The 22,360-nt window shown below is 44.9% G+C and overlaps 1 protein-coding gene across 1 annotated transcript in view; it reads left to right on the top strand.

The window, feature by feature from the left end:
- Positions 1-22,360, top strand: part of LOC129706793 (heparan sulfate glucosamine 3-O-sulfotransferase 2-like) — a 74,017-nt gene that overhangs the window by 33,087 nt on the left and 18,570 nt on the right. The window lies entirely within an intron of this gene.

A 22,360-nucleotide genomic window follows, 5' to 3' on the forward strand; every position in this document is an offset into this window, starting at 1 on the left:
ACGAGTAAAAAAAATATCGATTTTTTTCCCAATGGCGACCTTTTTTTACTGGCGGGCATTTTTCAACGTTGAAAAATACGCCGCGACCTAGCTGAGGCCTCGAGTACACGGGGACCACTCTCGAGCATGAAGGAGAGTTACAAAGACCTCATAGGACCTCGTGTCCACCGTGCTGCGAGTATGAGTCGAGGGCAAACTCTTCTGGACTCGCGGATTAGGTCCCCGCAGTGGGACAGCCCCATTATGGACCAAGTGCAGGCAAGTGGGACTAGGATAGCTTGGATAGCTTGGACATTGTTGGCCGGTTTGGGCGAATTGAGCCTGTTTCCACATTGTATTACTCCATGACTATGACTAATGTACAAACTCTGTACAGACAGCACAGGGATCGAACCCGGGTCTCCAGAGCTTCAAGTGCTGTAAGGCAGCAACTCTACCATTGCGCCACCATGCCGACGTAATTGCTGTGTTTGTTGGCAAATGCCTTCAGCAGTTGTCCCAGTGCCAGTGCCATGTACCATGTGCCAGGTGCTGTTGAATCATCACCGTGCTTATACCTTGTATGCTTTAAGATGGGTACGGATGATTTAAGTGCAGCATGCATCTGATAATTAATTGCCTTGCAAAGTTTATCGTGATCATTTTAGGTGGCCTTGCCAGGAGGCTTTTTTACATCAGTTCCAGACTTTTACAATGCTAATCCAGCCTTTGAATAAATACCTAGTGACCGGTAGCTTAAGGTTTAAAAGTGAAAGCAAAATAATCCTTCATGTTGTGACATGTCCAAACACTCCTGAGTGCGTCACGGGCCCCACAAGGCATTATTGCAATCTCATCGCCAATTAAAGTAATCACCTCCCTGATGCTTTCTTCATATTTTCTGATGTTCCTTCGTCTTACCTGCATGTTTACCCTACTCCCTGTCAGGTGCTACACAGGGCTTGGTGGGTGTGAGTCACAAGGCTGTGAGTTCAAATGTCCCTTCAGATACCTGAGTTTAAAGTCTCAAATGTCACAGCGCTGCTGGATGAGCAAATTAAAACCCGAGCCAAATTTCTTCTTGAGGGTGGGCAATGCAGCGAAGAGACCATTGCCTCATCAGACCTGAAGAATTTCTACCTTGCAGCGCCAGAGACCCGGGTTCAATCCTGATCATGGGTGCTGTCTGTATGGAGTATGTATGTTTCCTCCCACACTCCTTAGACATACAGGTTCGTAGGTTAATTGGCTTGGACCTAATTGTGTGTGGGGTGGATAGTATATGGGGGATGGCTGGTCGGTGCGGACTCGGTGCCTCGAAGGGCCTATTTCCATGCTGTGTCTCTAAACAAAACACAAAACAGTAAACCAGGGTTTAAAAAAACACCAACACTAAATCAGAGCCCCAACATAAATTCATAGCCCTAAAAGATAGACACAAAGTGCTGAAGTAATTCAGCGGAGCAGGCGGCATGTTTGGAGAAAAAGGATGGGTGACGTTTCGGGTCGGGTCATTTCCTCGGTCTGAGATCTCGTCCCGAAATAACACCCATCCTTGTTCTCCAGAGATGCTGCCTGACCCGCTGAGTCACTTTGTCTCTAAACCGGCATCTGCAGTTCTCTGTTTATTACACTTGTTTGCGCTAATACCAGCTGAAAAGCAAACATTGCAGACTCTGGACATCTGAGTATATAATCAGCAGATGCTGGAATTACTCAGCAGGCCAGGCGGCATCTGTTGACAGGGAGACAGTCAATATTTCAGGTCGGAACTGGAAAGCGTTAATGCCCCCTGTCCCACTTAGGAAACCTGAACGGAAACCTCTGGAGACTTTGCGCCCCACCCAAGGTTTCCGTGCGGTTCCCGGAGGTTTTTGTCAGTCTCCCTACGTGTTTCCACTATCTGCAACCTCCGGCAACCACCTGCAACCTCCCGGAATTTATGATATAACAGAGACCATAAGATCTTTGACAGAGACCAAGCAAGACTGAGTGACACGTGGTAGCAGGACCTGCTGTGCTGAGCGCGGTGAAGGTTCGTTGCTCACCACTCGTGGGTCCGTGGAGACGCGCACAAAAAGGGACACGAAGGCAAAGAGAAGAAGCTGGAGAAACTCAGCGGGTGCAGCAGCATCTATGGAGCGAAGGAAATAGGCAACGTTTCGGGCCGAAACACTTCTTCAGACTGATCCTGATGGGGGGTGGGGGGGCAGAAGGAAGGAAAAGGGGAGGAGGAGGAGCCCGAGGGAGGGTGGATAGGAGGGTGGGAGGAGACAGCTCAAGGGTTAAAGAAGAGGAGGAGACAGCAAGGGCTAGCAAAATTGGGAGAATTCAATGTTAATGCCATCCGGACGCAAGGTCCCCAGGCGGAATATGAGGTGCTGTTCCTCCAATTTCCGCTGTTGCTCACTCTGGCAATGGAGGAGACCCAGGACAGAGAGGTCGGATTGGGAATGGGAGGGGGAGTTGAAGTGCTGAGCCACCGGGAGGTCAGGTTGGTTATTGCGGACTGAGCGAAGCTATAGCAGCAGACATAATTATGACTTTTAAATGACGTTTGGACAAGTCTATGAAATAGAGGCACAAAATGCTGGAGTAACTCAGCAGGTCAGGCAGCATCTATGGAGAGAAGGAATGGGTGACGTTTCGGGTCGCGACGCTTGTTCAGACCGGGAGTCAGGGGAGAGGGAGTCCAGAGATAAGGAAGGGTAAGTGGTGAAAACGACAGATCAAAGCAGATGATAAGGATGGGTAAAATGGTTTATACTATCAGTAATATTTAATCAGGAGGACAGCAGAACTGGGAGACAGGATTGGGGAGGGACGGATAGGATGTGTTTAGGCTGATATGGGCAAATGTAGGCAAATGGGACTAATCAACTTTGCCAACGTGGCCAGCATGGACAGTGGGCCAAAAGGCCTGTTCAGTGACTATGACTCTCCTCCGCAACAGTGCCCCACCACAATGCAACACTTCTGTCTGGATTTCCCTCTCTCAAGCATTGCGGTTCTGGTAATTGAACTCACAGAACATGTGTATCAAGGAGCTACAGGAGCCTTGGCAACAGATGCCTTTGGAAGCCTGTCGTTGTGGCGCATTTTTCTCTGTGTAAAGTGTGTTCTCCGAGAGTGTGCTTCCATTACTGTGGCGTCCTCATCACTGGGGCCTGGAAGAACAGTCGTCTCCCTTCAGCGCTCCTTTATCTTGCTGGTTGATGTCTTCTTCCCCAGTCATTGATGAGCGGTTTAGAAAGAGTGCTGACATCTCATTAACTCCATCGGAGACAGCTCTGTCACTTTGGCTGCCGCTCTCTCACCTAGAACAAATCTCCTCCTGCACACACGCTCCTATATCACCATTCACTCAGCAGATAGCAGTTAATCGTTCTGTATCAAAACAGAAAGGAAAGACATGAAAACTCAACAGCACTGGTACAGGGGGATGACGAAGGACAAGAGCACGTGGCAACCTCAGCTTAGGATCACGGTCCTGCCCTTGCACTGAGACACCTTGGGCTTGCAGTTATGTTTGCTTGCAATGTCATGCACACACACACACTCACACTCTCTCACACTCACAAATGCACACACACACACACACATTCACACACTCACAAACGCACACACACACACACACACTCTCTCACACTCACAAATGCACACACACACACACACACACACACACTCTCATTCACACACTCACAAACGCACACACTCTCACACTCACAAACACACACATACACACACTCTCTCACACACTCACAAACGCACACACACACTCACACACTCACACATGCACTCACACTTACACACACTCATATACACAAACACTCTTATTACAGTAAATCACACACACACATGCACACACACAATCATATACACACACAGCCACATACACAGAAAGACACACACATTCACACACACATGATCTCAATCATACACTCAGCCATCCCACTCCACACACTCATACTCACACATAGCTTTACACTAACACACGGGCACATACACAATAAGGCACACACATTATCTCACTCATACACTCAGCTGTCCCTCTCCACACATGCACACGCACTGCACACTCACAGACACACACATACTGCATGCATGGCTGTTAGAAACACATTTTTATACATGCATGTTTGGAAGTTGGTGTTGGAAACAGATTCAGTGTAACCCTTAATGGAAATTTTCACACAGTATTGAAGAAGAAAAGCTTTGCGGGGATAGGAGAAAGAGGAGGAACCTTAATTAAATAGCTCTTCCAAAGAACTGGAGCAGACTGGATGGGCACAATAGTCTCTCCTGTGCACAGTGATTCTGTGGTGTGTACACTGATGTCCCATACTCATTGTTCTCTATTCAGTCATGGCCAATGCTCAGTGCTGGATTGCTCCAAGTGATTTATCAACACCTTGTAACTGGTATAATTAGAATGTATACTGGAACCTGAGGAAACTATAAAGTGTAAATTTATGCAGATGTTGTTGCTGGAAAAAAATGCTGTTGATGGAGAAGGGAATGAATCAGCTGCTATTAAGTCACAAAATACTTTTTGCAAATGTGTAGTAATGACCTAGGGAGGCACGGTGGCGCGGCGGTAGAGTTGGTGCCTGACGGCGCCAGAGACCCAGGTTCAATCCTGACTACGGGCGCTGTCTGTATGGAGTTTGTACGTTCTCCCTGTGACCAAAGGTCGGGATGAGGGAGATCTGGAAGTCACAGGGAAATGAAGATGAGGAGATGGTAGCTACGGAGAGGAGAGGGGGAGAAACTGGAAGCCTGCCAGTTAAGTTGATCTACTTTTCGAGGAAGCTGCAGCATTTATTAGGATGAGATTGCAATAGAGAGGATAATTGTACAATGATCAGTGTTAATGTTAAAACACAGAACATAGAACAATACAGCACTGGAACAGACCCTTCAACCAACAATATCTGTGCTGAACAAGATGCCAAGTTAAACGTGATCAATATCCACATGCCTATAACCAAAGCTTCTTAAATGCCACTATGGTATCTGCACCAATACCCCCGGCACCACTACCCCCGGCAGAAGGCTGTGGAGGCCAAGTCAATGGATATTTTTAAGGTTGGAGACTGCTAGATTCTAGATTAGTACGGGTGTCAAGGGTGATGAAGAGAAAGCAGGAGAATGGGACGGATAGATCCGCCATGGTGGGCCGAATGGCCGAACTCTACTCTGACAACAAATGAACTTATGAACATAAAAAGCATGCCCCCGCACATCTCCTTGAAAGTTTGCCCCACTCACCGTAAACTACGCCCTCTAGTCCTTGACATTTCCACCTTGGAGAAAGGTTCCCTATACCTATCTATCTTTCATTATTATTATATGCTATCAGGTCTCCCCTCTGTCTTGTTTTCCAGATAAAACAATCCAAGTTTATCCAACCTATACTTACAGCTAATACCCTCCAATCCAGGCAGCATTTGGGTAAGCCCCTTCTGCACCCTCTCCAAACCCTGAACAGTGTAATGGGCCACACACAATATGGCGTTACAAATAAAAGACTATTTCATCGGCCTCATACTTCATTGAAGACTATATTTCCTTTATCATTCAGAACCCAGAATGAATTCCCAATTACGGGCACAAGGTTACAATTGTCTTCCAATTCCTTCACATTTCAGACACCTATTGACATGGTAAACGAATATCAATTTCATTCCGTTGTTTGGAGAGTATTGCAAAATCAGAATGACATTTTGAGATGATTTGATGGGCTGGTTCGTGACACTTCTTTGCAGACAGTATGGAGAATATCATCCTCGGATTATTTTGTCAGTCACCCATTCTTCTTCAACAAAGCTACTCTCATAGTGACACAGCACGCAACAAAAGCTTTTCACTGTGCCTCTGTGCCCACGACAAAAAACTAAACTGAACCAAACAGCATCAGCGTGATACTCCTCCCGATGGCAAACATTAATCGGACCAACCCATCCTGGTGAATAAGACTGATTCTGTCCTTAACTAACATTTACCAAACAATAACAGGAGCGAGAATTATTCTCATACTTTAGATATGGAGCATCATGTACTAATGTTTGTTTTGTGTCCTAGATGTGTGACCTTGGTGAACTAAATCATTCTGATTTTTTTTGTTATTTCTCTTACCTGTAAGAATTGTTTAGTTGATCAAGGACGTGCCACAAAACATGACTAACAGCTACTCACTAGCATGAGTGGGTGGCACGGTGGCGCAGCGGTAGAGCTGCTGCCTTAAACAGCGCCAGTCAATCCTGACTGCGGGCGTTGTTTGTATGGAGTTTGTACGTTCTCCCTGTGACAGTGTGCGTTTTCTCCGGGTACTTCAGTTTCCTCCCACACTCCAAAGAGATGCAGGTTTGTATCACCTCTCTCACCACCTCTCTCAGACTGCTAGGTCATCTAATTCCTGGTTTATACGTCTACCTGGGCGGGTACTTGGAAGTGAGGTGGCTTAGCTCAAGCTTGCGGCTTGATCTCTTTCCTCAATGAAAAAATAATTAAGTATCATAAATTGATATGGCATATCCTCTGTTAGCTGTGGAGAGAGTTCAATAAGCTGTCTGAGATCCTGAATCAACAAATTTGAATACTTTTTAATGAATTGTATAGTAAATCTCACATTCTGTAGTCATTACCCTTTCAGGCCCAGCTGGGGATTAAAACCAACATAAGTCTCTAAATGTCAAAGGCAGGCTCTCCCTCTCTCTCTCAGAACCCTTGCTTTGAGGTCCGTGCAGCCTGCCGCTGCTGAGATGCCATTATCTCAACACTCTCTGTCTCTTCATCTCGTGCTTTTGTCCAACAATCTAACTGTCAAAGCCTCCCTTCACCTGTACCCACCTATCATTTGCCAATTGGCCAGACTTGGCCCTCCTCTCTTCCAGCTTTCACACCCCCACCACAATCAGTGTCTCAGCCCGAAGCATTATCTGTCCATGTTCTCCAGAGATGCTGCCTTAGCCGCTGAGTTACTCCAGCACTTTGCGTCTTTTAATAGAACAGTACAGCACAAGAACAGATCCTTCGGCCCAGAGTATCTGTACCAAAGATTCTGTGTCCTTGCTATTCAAAGGTTAAGAATCTTTAATTGTCATATGCACCAATATTGGAACAATACAATTATTATTTTGTGATGCTTTTCAGGCACATTAACACAACAAAAATATTTTTGTTATATTAGGTACACAGACCATAACGGTTCAAGGCAAAGTACGTCATGCAATTTTATGCAACGTTCATAGTAGTTTGGTGCTGAGGTTGGGTTGTGCAGGATGGTTCAAAAACCTGTTGGTTGAAGGGAAGAAGCTGTTGTTGAACATGTGAGTGGGGGTGGGAGATTGCAACCTTCATGTGGTCCACCCTGTTTCGACGAATGCAATCAACCTGGCGTGCACAAACAGAAGATCAAAAAGAACAAGTTGTCTTACAACTTTAAGTTGTTCACGCCATACGCAAGAAGAAGAACATGTCTGTAACAGATCTCGGGTTCCTGTTCCTTCTTGCCAATGGTGGCATTGAGCTGACAGTAGGGGCAGGGTGCTGTGCTTCTTAGATGATATTAGCTGCCTTCTGGAGGCTGCTCTTCCAGTTGATTTCTCCGATCGTGCGGAGGTCAATCCAGTTGCTGGAGGTGCACTGATCCATCGGATAAGGGAGGAATGTCGGCAGTGATCCAGAAGCTGTTTCCTTGCCTGTGTTTAACAGGACACTTCATGGAATCTAGAGTCAATACTGAGGTCACCCAGACCACTCCTATAAACTACCAGCCATCCAATGACTTCTTCAAAGTGACTGATGGGGGATGGGGGGGAGAAGGAAGGAAAAAGGGAGGAGGAGGAGCCCGAGGGCGGGGGGATGGGAGGAGACAGCAAGGGCTAGCAAAATTGGGAGAATTCAACGTTCTACATCGATCAGTCTGAAGAAGGGTTTCGGCCCGAAACGTCGCCCGTTTCCTTCGCTCCATAGATGCTGCTGCACCCGCTGAGTTTCTCCAGCATTTTTGTGTACCAGCCATCCAATGACCATGCATTGACCTGCAAACTAATTGCACAGAATTTAGATTAGTTGTTTTATCACCATACAAGCAAAAATATATTTTCCACAGAATGAAATGGGGGAACAACCATTTAGTTTAGATTGAGGATAGGCACTAAATGCTGGAGTAACTCAGTGGGACAGGCAGCATCGCTGGAGAGAAGCAATGGTGACTTTTTGGGTCGAGACCCTTCTTCAGATGTTTTGCGTTGGGACCTATTTAGTTTAGTTTAGTTTAGAGACACAGCAAGCAAACGGGTACTTCAGCCCACCGAGTCTGCACCGACCAGTGGCCCACTCATACTAAAACCCTCCTACACACTAGGAACAATTTACAGACTTTACCAAAGTCAATTAACCTACAAACCTGTATGTCTTTAGAATGTGGGAGGAAACCGGAGCATCCGGGGAAACCCACGCTGTCACAGGGAGAGTGTGCGAACTCCATACAGACAGCACCCGTAGTCAGGATTGAACCCGGGTGTCTGGCGCTATATGGCAACCACTGCGCCACCGTGCCGCCCTTAATCCAAAATAAAATATGCAACAAATTAATTATTCTGTGTTCAATACCTTGCTTGGAGTATTTCATGGAAATTATACCTTAATCTGGGGACCTCCATCACAGTAGAGGATTCTAACACTAGAGGGTATAGGCTTAAGGTGAGAGGGTGGACACAGGATGGGAAAATTGTTCTGTGTATGGTCAGGCTGTGCTAGAACACTTCTGCCCATCTCTCTCTTCTTCCTGCGTTCCAGCCTCTTCACTTCACTTCACCCAGGGATCTACCCCCTTTCAACTCAGCCAGGTCCCTGCTACCTGCTACCAACCCGGTTACCTGCTGTCCAAGCCATTTCCCACCAGCCTTCTGAAGAAGGGCCCCTACCCGGAACATCACCCACCCATGTTCTCCAGAGATGCTGGATGACCAGCTGAGTTACTCCTGCACTTTGTGTCTTTTTGTCCCTCCAAGCATAACCAGTTACCAATGACTGACTCATCCTGACCCCAACCCATGATGGGGTAAATACCCTCCATCCCTCTCGTTCTCACAATAGCCAAGTCTAACCTCCTTCCTGACTGCATCTTCATTCACAACACAGTGCACAGTGCACACAGCACAATCCAAGGGCTAGTCGCTGAATTTCTTGGCTACTATGCTTCCGACAGGCAGCTCCAAGTAGCATTATTGAGATATTACAGCATCACTTAATGAACACGTCGACAACTTGTTCGCAGTAAGAACCAGAGCCCAGACACTGTGTCTTCACTGCTAAACATCAGAGGCAGCATTGGCACTGAACTCTGCGTTGCTGTTAATCTGCTAGAATCGAACATGCTTCAGTTTGCCTGAAGGCTGCTTACAGTGAGGTTAATAATTCACAGCGTAGGAAGAGTCACTGAAGAATTAATGAAAAGCAGCTGGATGGCTTATTTCGATCTGATGTCCTCTCGGTGCCTGCAGTTCAGCTTGCTGTAGAGTTGGAGGGGAAAGCCCGCTGAGAGATTGCAGTTAAGTGATAACGCACGCTCAGGAAAGAGGGCACCAAGGTCCGCAGGCATGCCTCCCACCCACGAGAAGTGTCCACATCACATATCACAGGGAGCATAGCTTTGTTAGAGAGGCAGAACTGAATGAGCGCAGTACTCTCAGTGGAGCAGTTCTGAGGGAGTGCAGTACTCTCAGCGGAGCAGTACTAAGGGAGTGCAGTACTCAGTGGAGCAGTACTAAGGGAGTGCAGTACTCTCAGAGGGAGCAGTACTAAGGGAGTGCAGTACTCTCAGCAGGGAAAGTACTAAGGGAGTGCAGTACTCAGTGGAGCAGTACTAAGGGAGTGCAGTACTCTCAGAGGGAGCAGTACTAAGGGAGTGCAGTACTCTCAGCGGGGGCAGTACTAAGGGAGCGCTGCACTTTTTTTCACAAAAATAAATGTAATCAATTATTGCAAGAATAATATATACAATACAAAACAACACGAAACAAACCCACCACCATAATACAAAAATCACCTAATTATCTAAACAAATATTGTTAAATGTCAAATATGTTCTTTATCAATTATATTACAATCCTTGTCAAGGATACATTCCATCCCCCACGGAGCCCAATGGTCCCGGAAATCCCCCAGGGCGCCCGTGGACAACGCATAGTCCCTCTCTAGCACCACCTGGGCGCGGACGTAACCCTGGAGAAGGGGCAGGCAACCGGCTCGGGCAGAGTCCTCTTCCGCCTGGCGCTGTGACTTGCAGATAGCCAGCTTGGCCAGGCCCAGGAGCAACCCAACCAATACATCTTCGCTATGCACAGGGTGTCCAAAGATGAGGATGGTGGGTGTGAAGTCCAGCCAGAAGGCAAGGAGCAGCCCCCTTTAGATATTGGAACAGGGGCTGCAACGTCACACACTCCATATACACGGGGAACGCAGACTCTTCAAGCCCGGAAAAGTGGCAAGTGGCTGGCGGGTCTGTGAACTGGGATTGGAATAGGTTGCACAGGACTCCTCAGTGCAATACTTCCCACGGGCACCCCGGGGGGATTTACGGGACCGTTGGGCTCCACGTGGGGTGCAAGTCATCGTCAATGAGGATTATAATGTTGTTGTATAGTAGTTTAATTAGTATATTTGTTTGTCTTGTATGATGGTGGTGGGTTTTGTTTTGATTTATTTTGTACTGTAGATATTATTGTTTTTAAATCTTTTTATTTGAATTTTGAATTTCACAGCAATTTGCATACATACAATGATAACAGACAGTGATAGTCAGGACATAATTGTACAACAGTATGTAAACGAACCTCAAAACCCTTACCCTTACCCACCCTTGATCCACCTGAATCAGGTCGGGACCAAACGGGGACAAACAACACTCACATACGTACACATCCACACAAAGACGATAAGATAAACAAAACGAAAAAATAAAATAAAAATAATAATAATAATATTGTTATTATTGTTAATAATTGTTAATAAATTATTTTTGGTTAAAAAAATGTAAAACAAATAAAAATAAAAATATGAAAGTATCAGAGCAGTAGCCTCCACCGCACTGCACTGTCAGAGGGACAGTACTGAGGGAAGCTGCACTGTCAGGACAATGAACTGAGGAAGTGGTGCTCTGTTCAGAAATCTCTAGTGATGCTCAGTCCAAGGGCCAGCGTTGAGGGAATGCAGAAGGAGAGTTGTACATTCAGTGGGTCAGTGGTGGGCTAGTGATGCTCAGACAGGTCCAGATAGGATACCGAGCGACCAGAGGCAATATTGGTGGATTTGTACGGAGTGAGGGTTACACAAGCAGTACAGCAGATCTTCCTACCCCAAGACACCTTCCCCCTTCTCCTCCCAGAGCCACTCCTGGATTCAGGAACTTGAACACAGTTTAGTCTAGTTTAGAGATACATCACGGAAACAGGCCCTTCGGCCCACCTAGTCTGCACCGACCAGCGATCCCCGCACATTAACACTATCCTGCACACGTTAGGGACAATTTTACATATATAACAAGCCAGTTAACCAACAAACCTGTACATCTTTGGAGTGTGGGAGGAAACCAAAGATCTCGGAGAAAACCCACGCGGGTCACGGGGAGAACGTAAAACTCCGTACAGGCAGCGCCCGCAGTCAGGATCGAACACAGATCTCTGATTCTATAATGCAGCAACTCTACTGCTGCACCACCAGTTATGTGGCTCAAGTGTCAAAAGCTCTCTGATGTTCCACTTGCAAGCTTACTACTCTCCCTTGCACTGAATGATTCCATCTCAAATTAACATTGAATCTATTTTATCAATCAGCTAGAAGTCAATCAATGAAAAATGTTCTCTTGGGAAACGCCATTGATTCATTCAATGTAAATTAGTAGATTTATTTCTGAAAATATTATTTTGACTCAAAGTGATCTAGTCATGGTGTGTGGATAGTGTTGAGAGTCAGGTGATTTTTAACATTGCTCTCACAAAGCTCTCCCTCCCAGGGACTTTCAGCATCAATGTGGGCTCCTTGGAGATTAACCGGCCGAAGTAAATAGGCAAAATCTCCATTGTTGCCGAATCCTGCAGTTGCCAGGAGCGTTGTACACTCTGGAGTTTAGAAGGATGAGAGGGCATCTCATTGAAAGATATAAGATTGTTAAGGGCTTTGACACGTTAGAGGCAGGAAACATGTTCCCGATGTTGGGGGAGTCCAGAACCAGGGGCCACAGTTTAAGAATAAGGGGTAAGCCATTTAGAACGGAGGCGGGGAAACACTTTTTCTCACAGAGAGTGGTGAGTCTGTGGAATTCTCTGCCTCAGAGGGCGGCGGAGATAGGTTCTCCGTATGCTTTCAAGAGAGAGCTAGATAGGCAGGTTCATTGGTATCATTTAAAAATAAATTGGATAGGCATATGGATGAGAAGGGAATGGAGGGTTATGGTATGAGTGCAGGCAGGTGGGACTAAGGGGAAAAAAAATTTTGTTCGGCATGGACTTGTAGGGCCGAGATGGCCTGTTTCCGTGCTGTAATTGTTATATGGTTATATGGTTATATGGTTATAGGGCTCTTAAAAATAGTGGAGTCAGGGGATATGGGGAGAAGGCAGCAACGGGGGTACTGATTGGGAATGATCAGCCATGATCACATTGAATGGCGGTGCCGGCTCCAATCTGTGTGTGGCCAAACTCTGACGATGGAGGAGGCCCAGGACAGAAAGGGAAGGTATGGGAATGGAAAGGAAGTTAAAATGTTTGAAAACCGGGAGATCGTATAGGCCAAGGTAGACTGAGTGCCTTGGTGCATTTTTGCCTTGATGCCAGAAGCCTGGTATTGGTGAGAAGCCATCGAACTGAAACATTGCCTTGATCTGTCCTTCCACTGATGCTTCCAGTCCACACTCTAATCATTTTGCATCAGATAGACCAGGCTCTTTCCAATGTCAGTACCTACTGTGTTGATGCTGAGAGACAAATCCGATCCAGTTCTTGCAAGGGATGGGTTGGTGTGTTCGGCTTCAGTTGCGGTGTGACTGGTGTAACAGTGTCGCTGGGACTGAGGTTCAGTGGTTGTACTGAGTCACTGTTAGCTGCTTCCAGATTTCCCTCAGGAACTGACTGTTCCCGTTCAGTGCAGGGAACACTTGCAATTACAGAGACAGGCTGTGGTAAAGGAAATACCAAGAACTTGAGGAGGCAGGAACTGCAGTGCCTTGTAAACCGTTGTAAATCAGAGATTACCAGCACCAAAGGATAAAGTCATCTAACATTGTGTCTGCTGACCAACTGCTGGAGAATCCCAAGTTTGAAGAAGGGTCCCTCCTGAAACGTGATCTCCAAGAATGCTGCCTGACCCGCTGAGTTAAACCAGCACTTTGTGTTGGTTTAACTCAGAACTCCAGTGTTCTGTTCACTGCCTATAGTCCCAAGTTAACCCCAAACTAATTTCACAGCTGCAGCACTTTCTCCTGGTATCATTCCCAAATAATGCCCATGGTCCCATTTGCTTCCCACAGCCTTGAAATGATCCCAAGTTGCCTAGCCTGCTGCCTGTGTCTTTATTTTAAGAGGATGACCTATCCAATTACTGCACAACCAGTGGAATTCATCTCCCATGTTCCTGGGGCATTACTAACAGGGACAACGGTAGAGATGTTGCCTCGCAGCGGCGGAGATCCAGGTTTGATCCCGACTACGGGTCTTATCCGTACGGAGTTTGTACGTTCTCCCCATGACCTGCGTGGGTATTCTCTGAGTCCTCCGAGTTCCTCCCACACTCCAAAGATGCATGGGTTTGCAGGTTAATTGACTTCTATAAAATGTTAAAATGCCCCTAAAGTGCAGGATAGTGCTAGTGTACGGGTGATTGCTGGTCAGAGCGGACTTGGTGGGCCGAAGGGCCTGTTTCCACGCTGTATCCCTGAAGCCTAAAGTCTAAAGAGAGCTGACATTTCGATTCTTGAGAATTTCCCTCCATTCAGAACCCTTCATAACTCGATAAACACACGTTAAACTTCATTTGGAACTCAAGGTTTCCCTGGGAAAGGACCAGTAATTTTATCCATCAACGTTTGCAGGATTGGGTCAGGGGTCAACTTGAGAGTGATCTGTCTGGAATCTATGACTAGGTAAATCAGGCTGCAATCTTATACCCACCTGGCCCATCTACACTGTGTTTAAGAAGGAACTGCAGATGCTGGAAAATCGAAGGTACACAAAAAAGCTGGAGAAACTCAGCGGGTGCAGCAGCATCTATGGAGCGAAGGAAATAGGCAACGTTTCGTGCCGAAACGTTGCCTATTTCCTTCGCTCCATAGATGCTGCTGCACCCGCTGAGTTTCTCCAGCTTTTTTGTTACACTGCTGGCTTTCGCCACTATCGCTATAATGTCCTTTGCGTGACAGACAGCCCCAAACTGCCCTAAGAACTAGAGTTCTGGAGGATCTCACTGCTTAAGCCAAAGTTGGAAAAATACTTTGATTCGAGGGTATCGAGGGAAACAAAGGAGAGGTGGATGGATAAAATTGAGTTACTTCTCACCATTACGTAACGGAATAAGGTCAGACGCTGAGTGGACTCTTTCAAATCCATATGTTCCTACAACACCGGACAGATGGAGATGAATCTTATCGAGTGCCCCTGCAATTTGTCCTAAATGGCTATGTCATTGGAACAAAAATACATGCTGGAGAATCATTAATCTTTGAAATATAGAGCTGTAAAATGCCTCTCAAAACCCTTTTCTAATTGGAAAATTGATCTGAAGAGCGATAAAAAGGCTCGTAATTAATATTAATTTCATTGCCACCTCAGTAAAGTTCTGCTGAAGTAAAATCCCACATTGTGTAGGTAATGCAGTTTCTTGCAGCACTCTCCACATCAGTGATTTAACATGCCCCATATGCTAATGGCCTGTATAACACCTTCGGAATTACTAGCTGATTAATGCCAGCGATCATTACACAGAGGCTGTTGTCAATGTGTTGAGCGTTGCAATGTGGTTTAATCAGCCCGTCTCAATCCAATTTCCTCCTTCATTTGGGTAATTGATTGACACAGGCACCCTTGTCTGATATCTATCAATCCTTGACTGGACTGCGTGAAAAGACAAATTGATTTAGTGGGCATCTGATATTGAAAGCATGACAAGAGAGGGAATGTTTCATTAATTTAACAGCAATTTTCACCCAGGTTCTGAGCTAATGGTAATAACTAGATGCTTATAAAACTGTCACCTCCTTACGATTGATCTCAAGTGCTTGTTCCTAATACAGACGGAATAGTGATCTACTTTTGGCCTTCCAATTAGCGGATTGCGGCCCTGATTTAGCTTGCCATTTAGTGCAGACAGATCACTTTCAAGTTCACCCCTGACCAAACCTGCAAAGGGATGGCTATTTTAGGAGACTTCAGGGGGCGGCAAGGTGGCATATCGGTAGAGCTACTGCCTTACAGCGCCAGAGACCCGGGTTCGATCCTGACCACGGGTGCTGTCTATAAAGAGTTTGTTTCATTCTCCCCGTAACTTGGGTGGTTTTTCTCCAAGATCTTCGGTTTCCTCCCACACTCCAAAGACTGGACAGGTTTGTAGGTTAAATGGCTTGGTATTAATGTAAAATTGGCCCTGGTGTGTGTGTGGGATATTAGTGTGCGGGGATCGCTGGTAGGTGCGGACTCGGTGGGCTGAAGGGCCTGTTTCCACGCTGTATCTCTAAACTAAACTTTCGGGGACATGGGCAGGGCGTAGACATCTTTGGCAATTGCCTTTCCAGTGTGGTCCTGAGAAGATAGTGATGCAACTGGTCGACGTCAGCATTTGAAAATGAACTGGACTTACTAGGTAGGCTCATCTGTATACATTACTATGATTGCAGGCTCCTTTCTCCAAAGGTTAATAGTCAACTGAACATGAAAGCGATATGAAGTCGCAACTGGTTAAGTTTATTGTCATATGCACAAGTGCGATGAGGAACAGATATAATTAAAATCTTGCTTGCAGCGACATCACAGGCAACTTGACTTGGACAACACACAATAAGAAATTATACATAACTTTATACATTAATTTAGCAATACATTAAAAGAAAAAAGACTGTGGAAAAAAACTAGACATCAGTGCAAAACAGAATTAGAAAAAAAACTCCATGATGTAACCACTCAGGATACTTTCTACAGTGTATCCAGGATCTTAAGCCATAGGAGCAAAATTAGGCCATTCAGCCCATCGAGTCTACTCTGCTATTCAATCGTGGCTAATCTATCTTTCCCTCTCAACCCCACAACCCCTGCTTTCTCCCCATAACTCTTGATACCCTTACTGGTCAATCTCCACCTTGACATTATCCATTGACTTGGCCTCCACAGCCATCTATGGCAATGAATTCCACAGATGCACCAGAAGAAATTCCTCTTCGTCTCCTTTCTAAACTGGCGTCCTTTTATTCTGAGGAAGTTTGTGAGAGTATTTTTGTGACTTGCCAAATCTGTTTAAAACCTAATAAAGTAGAGGTGCATGCGTGCTTACTTCACGATTCCATCTACATATTTGGGCCAGGGTGGGTCATCAGGAAGAACCACCTTCACTGAGACTAATCTTTTGCTTATTGTATTCAATGCGTCTTTCTGCTTCCATTAGCAGTTCTAGAACGAAAAAGCAAAGATATAATATGGGGGAAGTGAGATACAGACAGAGGGTGAGACTCAGACTAGAAAAGAATCACCCAACAGGGAAGAAGGGTTTCCAGTCTGAAATGTCACCTGTCCATGTTCTCCAGAGATGCTGCCTCAGTTACTCCAGAACTCTGTGTCTTTTTTTTGTTAACCAGCATCTGCAGTTCCTTGTTCATCCCATGGGGAAAACTCTCAAGAAACATCAGGAAGGTTCAGGGTTATACTGGTCCCTGCTCCGAACTATTCCTGGATTATTAAAACATAATTATTAAAACATGATGAAATGTGCTAACAAATAGACATGGAGAAACTTTAGACATGGATCTAATGCTCACCACAACTGGGGGAAGAGAGCTACTTGATCGTGGAGTAAAGGCCACTAAATAGCACTTGATTGTTCAGATACATGTGAACTGGTGTAAGTGATTACCAGATAGAGCTCGGGTGGGTAGAGTGGTGCAATGGTACCATGATTTAATTGAAAAGCTCAACAGGGTTAAGAGGCTTGTGTAGGAAGGAACTGCAGATACTGGTTTACACTGAAGATAGACACAAACTGCTGGAGTAACTCAGCGGGACAGGAAGAATCTCCGGATAGAACGAATAGGTGACGTTTCGGATCGAGACCCTTCTTCAGACTCAGATTCACACTTCAGTGAAGAAGGGACCCGACCCTTCAATGCAGAGATGCTGCCAGTCCCGCTGAGTTTACTCCAGCATTTTGTGTCTATCTTCAGGGTCTGTTTTTTTCAGAGAAACCTCCTTGCCCCGACCAGAGACTACTTAGCCTCTGCTACAACGTGTCCCAAATAATTTGCTGGAAGGCTTTGTGAGGACCATGTGGACAATTCTTTCTGCAACTCCGCATCTACCAGTGACAGGACAAGGTCCATTACTGAGCTCGCCATTACACAGACGGTCCATTCTACAGAAAGCAATGAAAACAACCGAGGAAACATAAACTACAGCAACCTTTCCCAATAAGAACAGGACAATTTCACCAGAAAATTGCAGTCATCATTCTTGTCCGTTACAGGGATATGGTCACTGTGTTTGATTGATAGTACAATTACCCAGTCCTCTCTGCCCTGGCTGGGAATCGAGGCCTTTGGTTTAATGCTTATTCCAGTGATGTGAGTGTAATTTGCAAAGCTCACATCTATCGCCCATCCTTCGTTGCCTCGAGCTTTACAAGGGTGATGGTTTTGCCAAGCTTCGTCAGAGCACAATTAATAATGGTCTGACCCTGGAGTCACTTAGGGAGTGCGTAAAGACCTCTTTCCCAAAAAGACACGGGGGCCGCAGCGGTAGAGTGGGTGGTGCAGCGGTAGAGTTGCTGCCTTACATCGCTAAAAACCTAGGTTCGATACTGACCACTTTGTGCATCCTACCTGTGACCTTCGTAGGTTTTCTCCGGGATCTCCGGTTTCCTCCCACACTCCAAAGTTACACCAGTTTGTAGGTTAATTGACTTGGTAAAAAGGTAAATTGTCCCTAATGTGTGTAAGGTAGTGTTAGTGTGCGTGCATCAATGGCCGGCACGGACTCGGTGGGCCGAAGAGCCTATTTCCGCACTGTATCTCTTAGCTAAACTGAACACCATTGACCCTCAGCATTGACTGTTTCTCTCTCCATATCCGCTGCTTGGCCTGCTGTGTGTTTCCAGCATTTTTATTTTTGTTTAAGATTTGCTCTCTCTGATTATTTTATATTTGCAGATGACACAAAGCTGGGTGGAGGTGTGAGCTGTGAAGAGGATGTTCGGAGGTTGCAGGGTGACCTGGACAGGTTGAGTGAGGGGGCAGATGCGTGGCAGATGCAGTATAATATAGATAAACGTGAGGTTATCCAATTTGGCGGCAAAAACAAGGGGGCAGATTATTATCTCAATAGAGTTAGGTTAGGCAAGGGGGAGGTGCAGCGAGACCTGGGTGTCCTTGTACACCGGTCACTGAAAGTTGGCTTACAGGTACAGCAGGCGGTGAAGAAAGCTAATGGAATGTTGGCCTTCATAACAAGAGGATTTCAGTATAGGAGTAAAGAGGTTCTTCTGCAGTTGTATAGGGCTCTGGTGAGATCACATCTGTATTGCGTACAGTTTTGGTCTCCTAATTTGAGGAAGGACATCCTTGTGATTGAGGCAGAGCAGCGTAGGTTCACGAGATTGATCCCAGGGATGGCGGGACTGTCATATGAGGAAAGATTGAAAAGACTAGGCTTGTATTCACTGGAGTTTAGAAGGATGAGGGGCTATCTTATAGAAACATATAAAATTATAAAAGGACTGGACAAGCTAGATGCAGGAAATATTTTCCCAATGTTGGGCGAGTCCAGAACCAGGGGCCACAGTCTTAGAATAAAAGGGAGGTCATTTAAGACTGAGGTGAGAAAAAAAAACTTTTTCACCCAGAGAGTTGTGAATTTGTGGAATTCCCTGCCACAGAGGGCAGTGGAGGTCAAGTCACTGGTGGAGGCAGGTTCTTTGGATGCTTTCAAAAGAGAGCCGGATAGGGCTCTTAAAGAAAACGGAGTCAGGGGATATGGGGAAAAGGCAGGAACGGGGTACTGATTGGGGATGATTAGCCATGATCACATTGAATGGCGGTGCTGGCTCGAAGGGCCAAATGGCCTACTCCTGCACCTATTGTCTATTGTCTATTGTCTATTGTTACAAGTGTATAAAATTATGAGAGGCTTAGATAAGATAGACAGCCAGAACCCTTTTTTTTGATCCAATGGCATAACTTAAAGGTGAAAGGGGCAAAGTTTAAAGGAGATGTGCTGGACAAATCTTCTACACAGAGTGGTGAGTGCTTGGAATGTGTTGCTGGGGGTGGTGGTTGAGGCAGATACGATATTGCCATTTAGGAAACATTTGAATAGGCACATGTATCTGCAATGAATGGGTGGATTCAAATTATATGCAGGCAGATAAGAGATAGTCTTGGCATTATGACCGGCATAGACATTGTGGACTGAAGGCTCTGTTATTGTGCTGCACTGTTCCACATTCTATAAATGACCATCGGAAATCTATAACAATCATAGACATTCTCCTGTCCACTTTTTAGTCATTCTCTTCAAAAAACATCAATAAGGTTGAACAGTCAAAATGCACTCTTTATAAATCCACACTAGCTTGCACTGTTCAACTAACGCTTTTTTAAGATGTTCAATTTTTTCTGCCATTAATCATAGACTCTGGTAATATCATGACAACAGATGCTGAGTTAACCAATCTTTTATTCCTCAGTTTTCTTTTCTCCACTTTCTGAAGCAGCGGAATGAAAAGGCAATTGTCCAACCTTGAAAGGAATAGTTCCCCAATGGAAGCGCATTTAAATATATCATAAATATTATCTCAATACTTTTACTTACTTTTTTAAAGTCAAATGATGATGAATATCTGTCCCTGAAGGCATGTCAATCATTGGCACTAATTTTTTTTTCATTTTTCTCCCATTAATTTTAGCAAGGCCCAGTAGTCACTAATTTAATTTTAGTTGGCTCTTCCCATAGAGGCAATGCCTACTCAATTATTATGCAACGTGTCCACTTGTGTTCGTATTTTCCTTTACAGGATCACCATAGAAACATAGAAACATAGAAAATAGGTGCAGGAGTAGGCCATTCGGCCCTTTGAGCCTGCACCGCCATTCAATATGACCATGGCTGATCATCCAACTCAGTATCCTGTACCTGCCTTCTCTCCATACCCCCTGATCCCTTTCGCCACAAGGGCCACATCTAACTCCCTCTTAAATATAGCCAATGAACTGGCCTCAACTACCTTCTGTGGCAGAGAACCAGAGGTTATGGGTTTAAGTCGAGAAGGGAAAGATTTAATAGGAACCTGAGGGACAACTTTTACACACTGAAGGATGTGAATATATACAATGAGCTGCCAGAGGAGGTAGTTAAACAAAGCACTACAACAACATTTAAAAGATATTTCGATAGGTACATGGATAGAAAAGGTTTAGAGGGAATCTGTTGAAACTAACTGCAGATGCTGGTTTAAACTGAAGATAGACACAAAAAGCTAGATTAACTCAGTGGGTCAGGCAGCATCTCTGGAGAAAAATAATAGGTGGCATTTCTTGTCAAGACCTTTCTTCACACAGAGAATCAGGGAAAAGGGAAATGAGAGATAGAGACAGTGCATACACGGGCAAGTGGGACTAGTGCAGATGGTCAGCATGGGCAAGTTGAACATCTTAAAAGTGTTAGTTGAACAGCACAAGCTAGTGTGAATTTGTAAAGAGCGGATTTAGACTGTTCAATTTTATTGATGTTTTTTGAAGAGAATGAATAAAGAGTGGACAGGAGAATGTCTATGATTGTTATAGATTTCCGATGGTCATTTCCGAAGGCCCATTTCCATGCTGTATGACTGTGACTTTATGATAACCTCACCAACTTTATTTTCATATTGTCTTTTGTAGCTCTTACTGTCAGTTTTGTCACCTCCTGCTGTTTTTGCATTTCATCAATTTACAAGGATCGGTGTCAGTTTCTCCCCAAATGTATGCTTTTGTTTTTGCGATTATGTAGTTCCTTACCTTTGGCCACACGAGACGGTGAATGTTGAGAAGCAGGAGCTGTTTCTGCATCATAACAAATTATTTTCTCTTCCGTTGCCTTATTGTATTTGTATCCATTTGCAGAGTTGTCCAGCTTACCTCAGTCAATAAAATCATGAACCCTTTTAGATAACTGGTAGACTGTCAGCCATACCTGGCTCATTAAAATTAAAACGAATTTGGCTTGTTTACAATAGATGTGCTTTAACCCGAAATGTTCCCTGGCCTGCTGAGTTACTCAAGCACCAGCATCTGCCGTTCCCTGTTATTCATGGCGTATTTACATGTTGGTTTCAGATCATTATTCTCAGAAGAATACCTTAAATCCATGACAGGATCTCACAATCCTTTATGTTATCCTCATGAAGTTTGAAGTCGTCCATTAAAAATAGCTCATCTAATTTTACCATTCGAGCATTTTGCCATTTCTCAGTTGCTATCAGGAGTCCTATAGACAACTTTTTTTATTCTTAAATCCATTTCTTATTTCTACCCACAAAGTCTCCTCTGACTTCTTACCTCTCATTATATTTCTCTCTCACTATTGATGCTGTTTCTACCTTCATCACTCATCCAACTTCCTACCTTTTGTGGCTTTTCATATCTATCCAAGATTTTATATTTTGCTACATTCCCATCTATGTCTCAATAATTGCTTGCACCTTGTACCTTCTAAGTCAAACGTATGCCTAAAATGTGTTCACTTTATTCCTTACAATCTGCATGTTTGTGTTGCTTGGCCCATTGTCCCTCTACTCGAACGCCTTGCTCAGACATTTATCTTTCCCTTTGTTAAATGATTTTACATTCTTGAAGTACAGTGCCTAAATCACTATTTCTGATTATAAATCCACAATACATTTTTCACCCTGCACCTTCATGACCATTTAATAGCTTAACATACTTTTCCTCGCCCTTTCTACAGCAGTACCACTTCCCACTAACATATTCCTTCCTGTGCATGAACGATTGTTGAGGTGCTGTACCAATGGAAGCCCTCGTTCTCACATCAGTTCCTGACCACACGCCCACTAATCTAGGTCTCTTGTCACCACTCCAATTTGCAAATGGTTCACAAAATTGGTAATTATGACCATTGTGAGCCTATTC

Source organism: Leucoraja erinacea, chromosome 20 (genome assembly GCF_028641065.1).
Source record: "Leucoraja erinacea ecotype New England chromosome 20, Leri_hhj_1, whole genome shotgun sequence".
NCBI lineage: Eukaryota > Metazoa > Chordata > Chondrichthyes > Rajiformes > Rajidae > Leucoraja > Leucoraja erinaceus.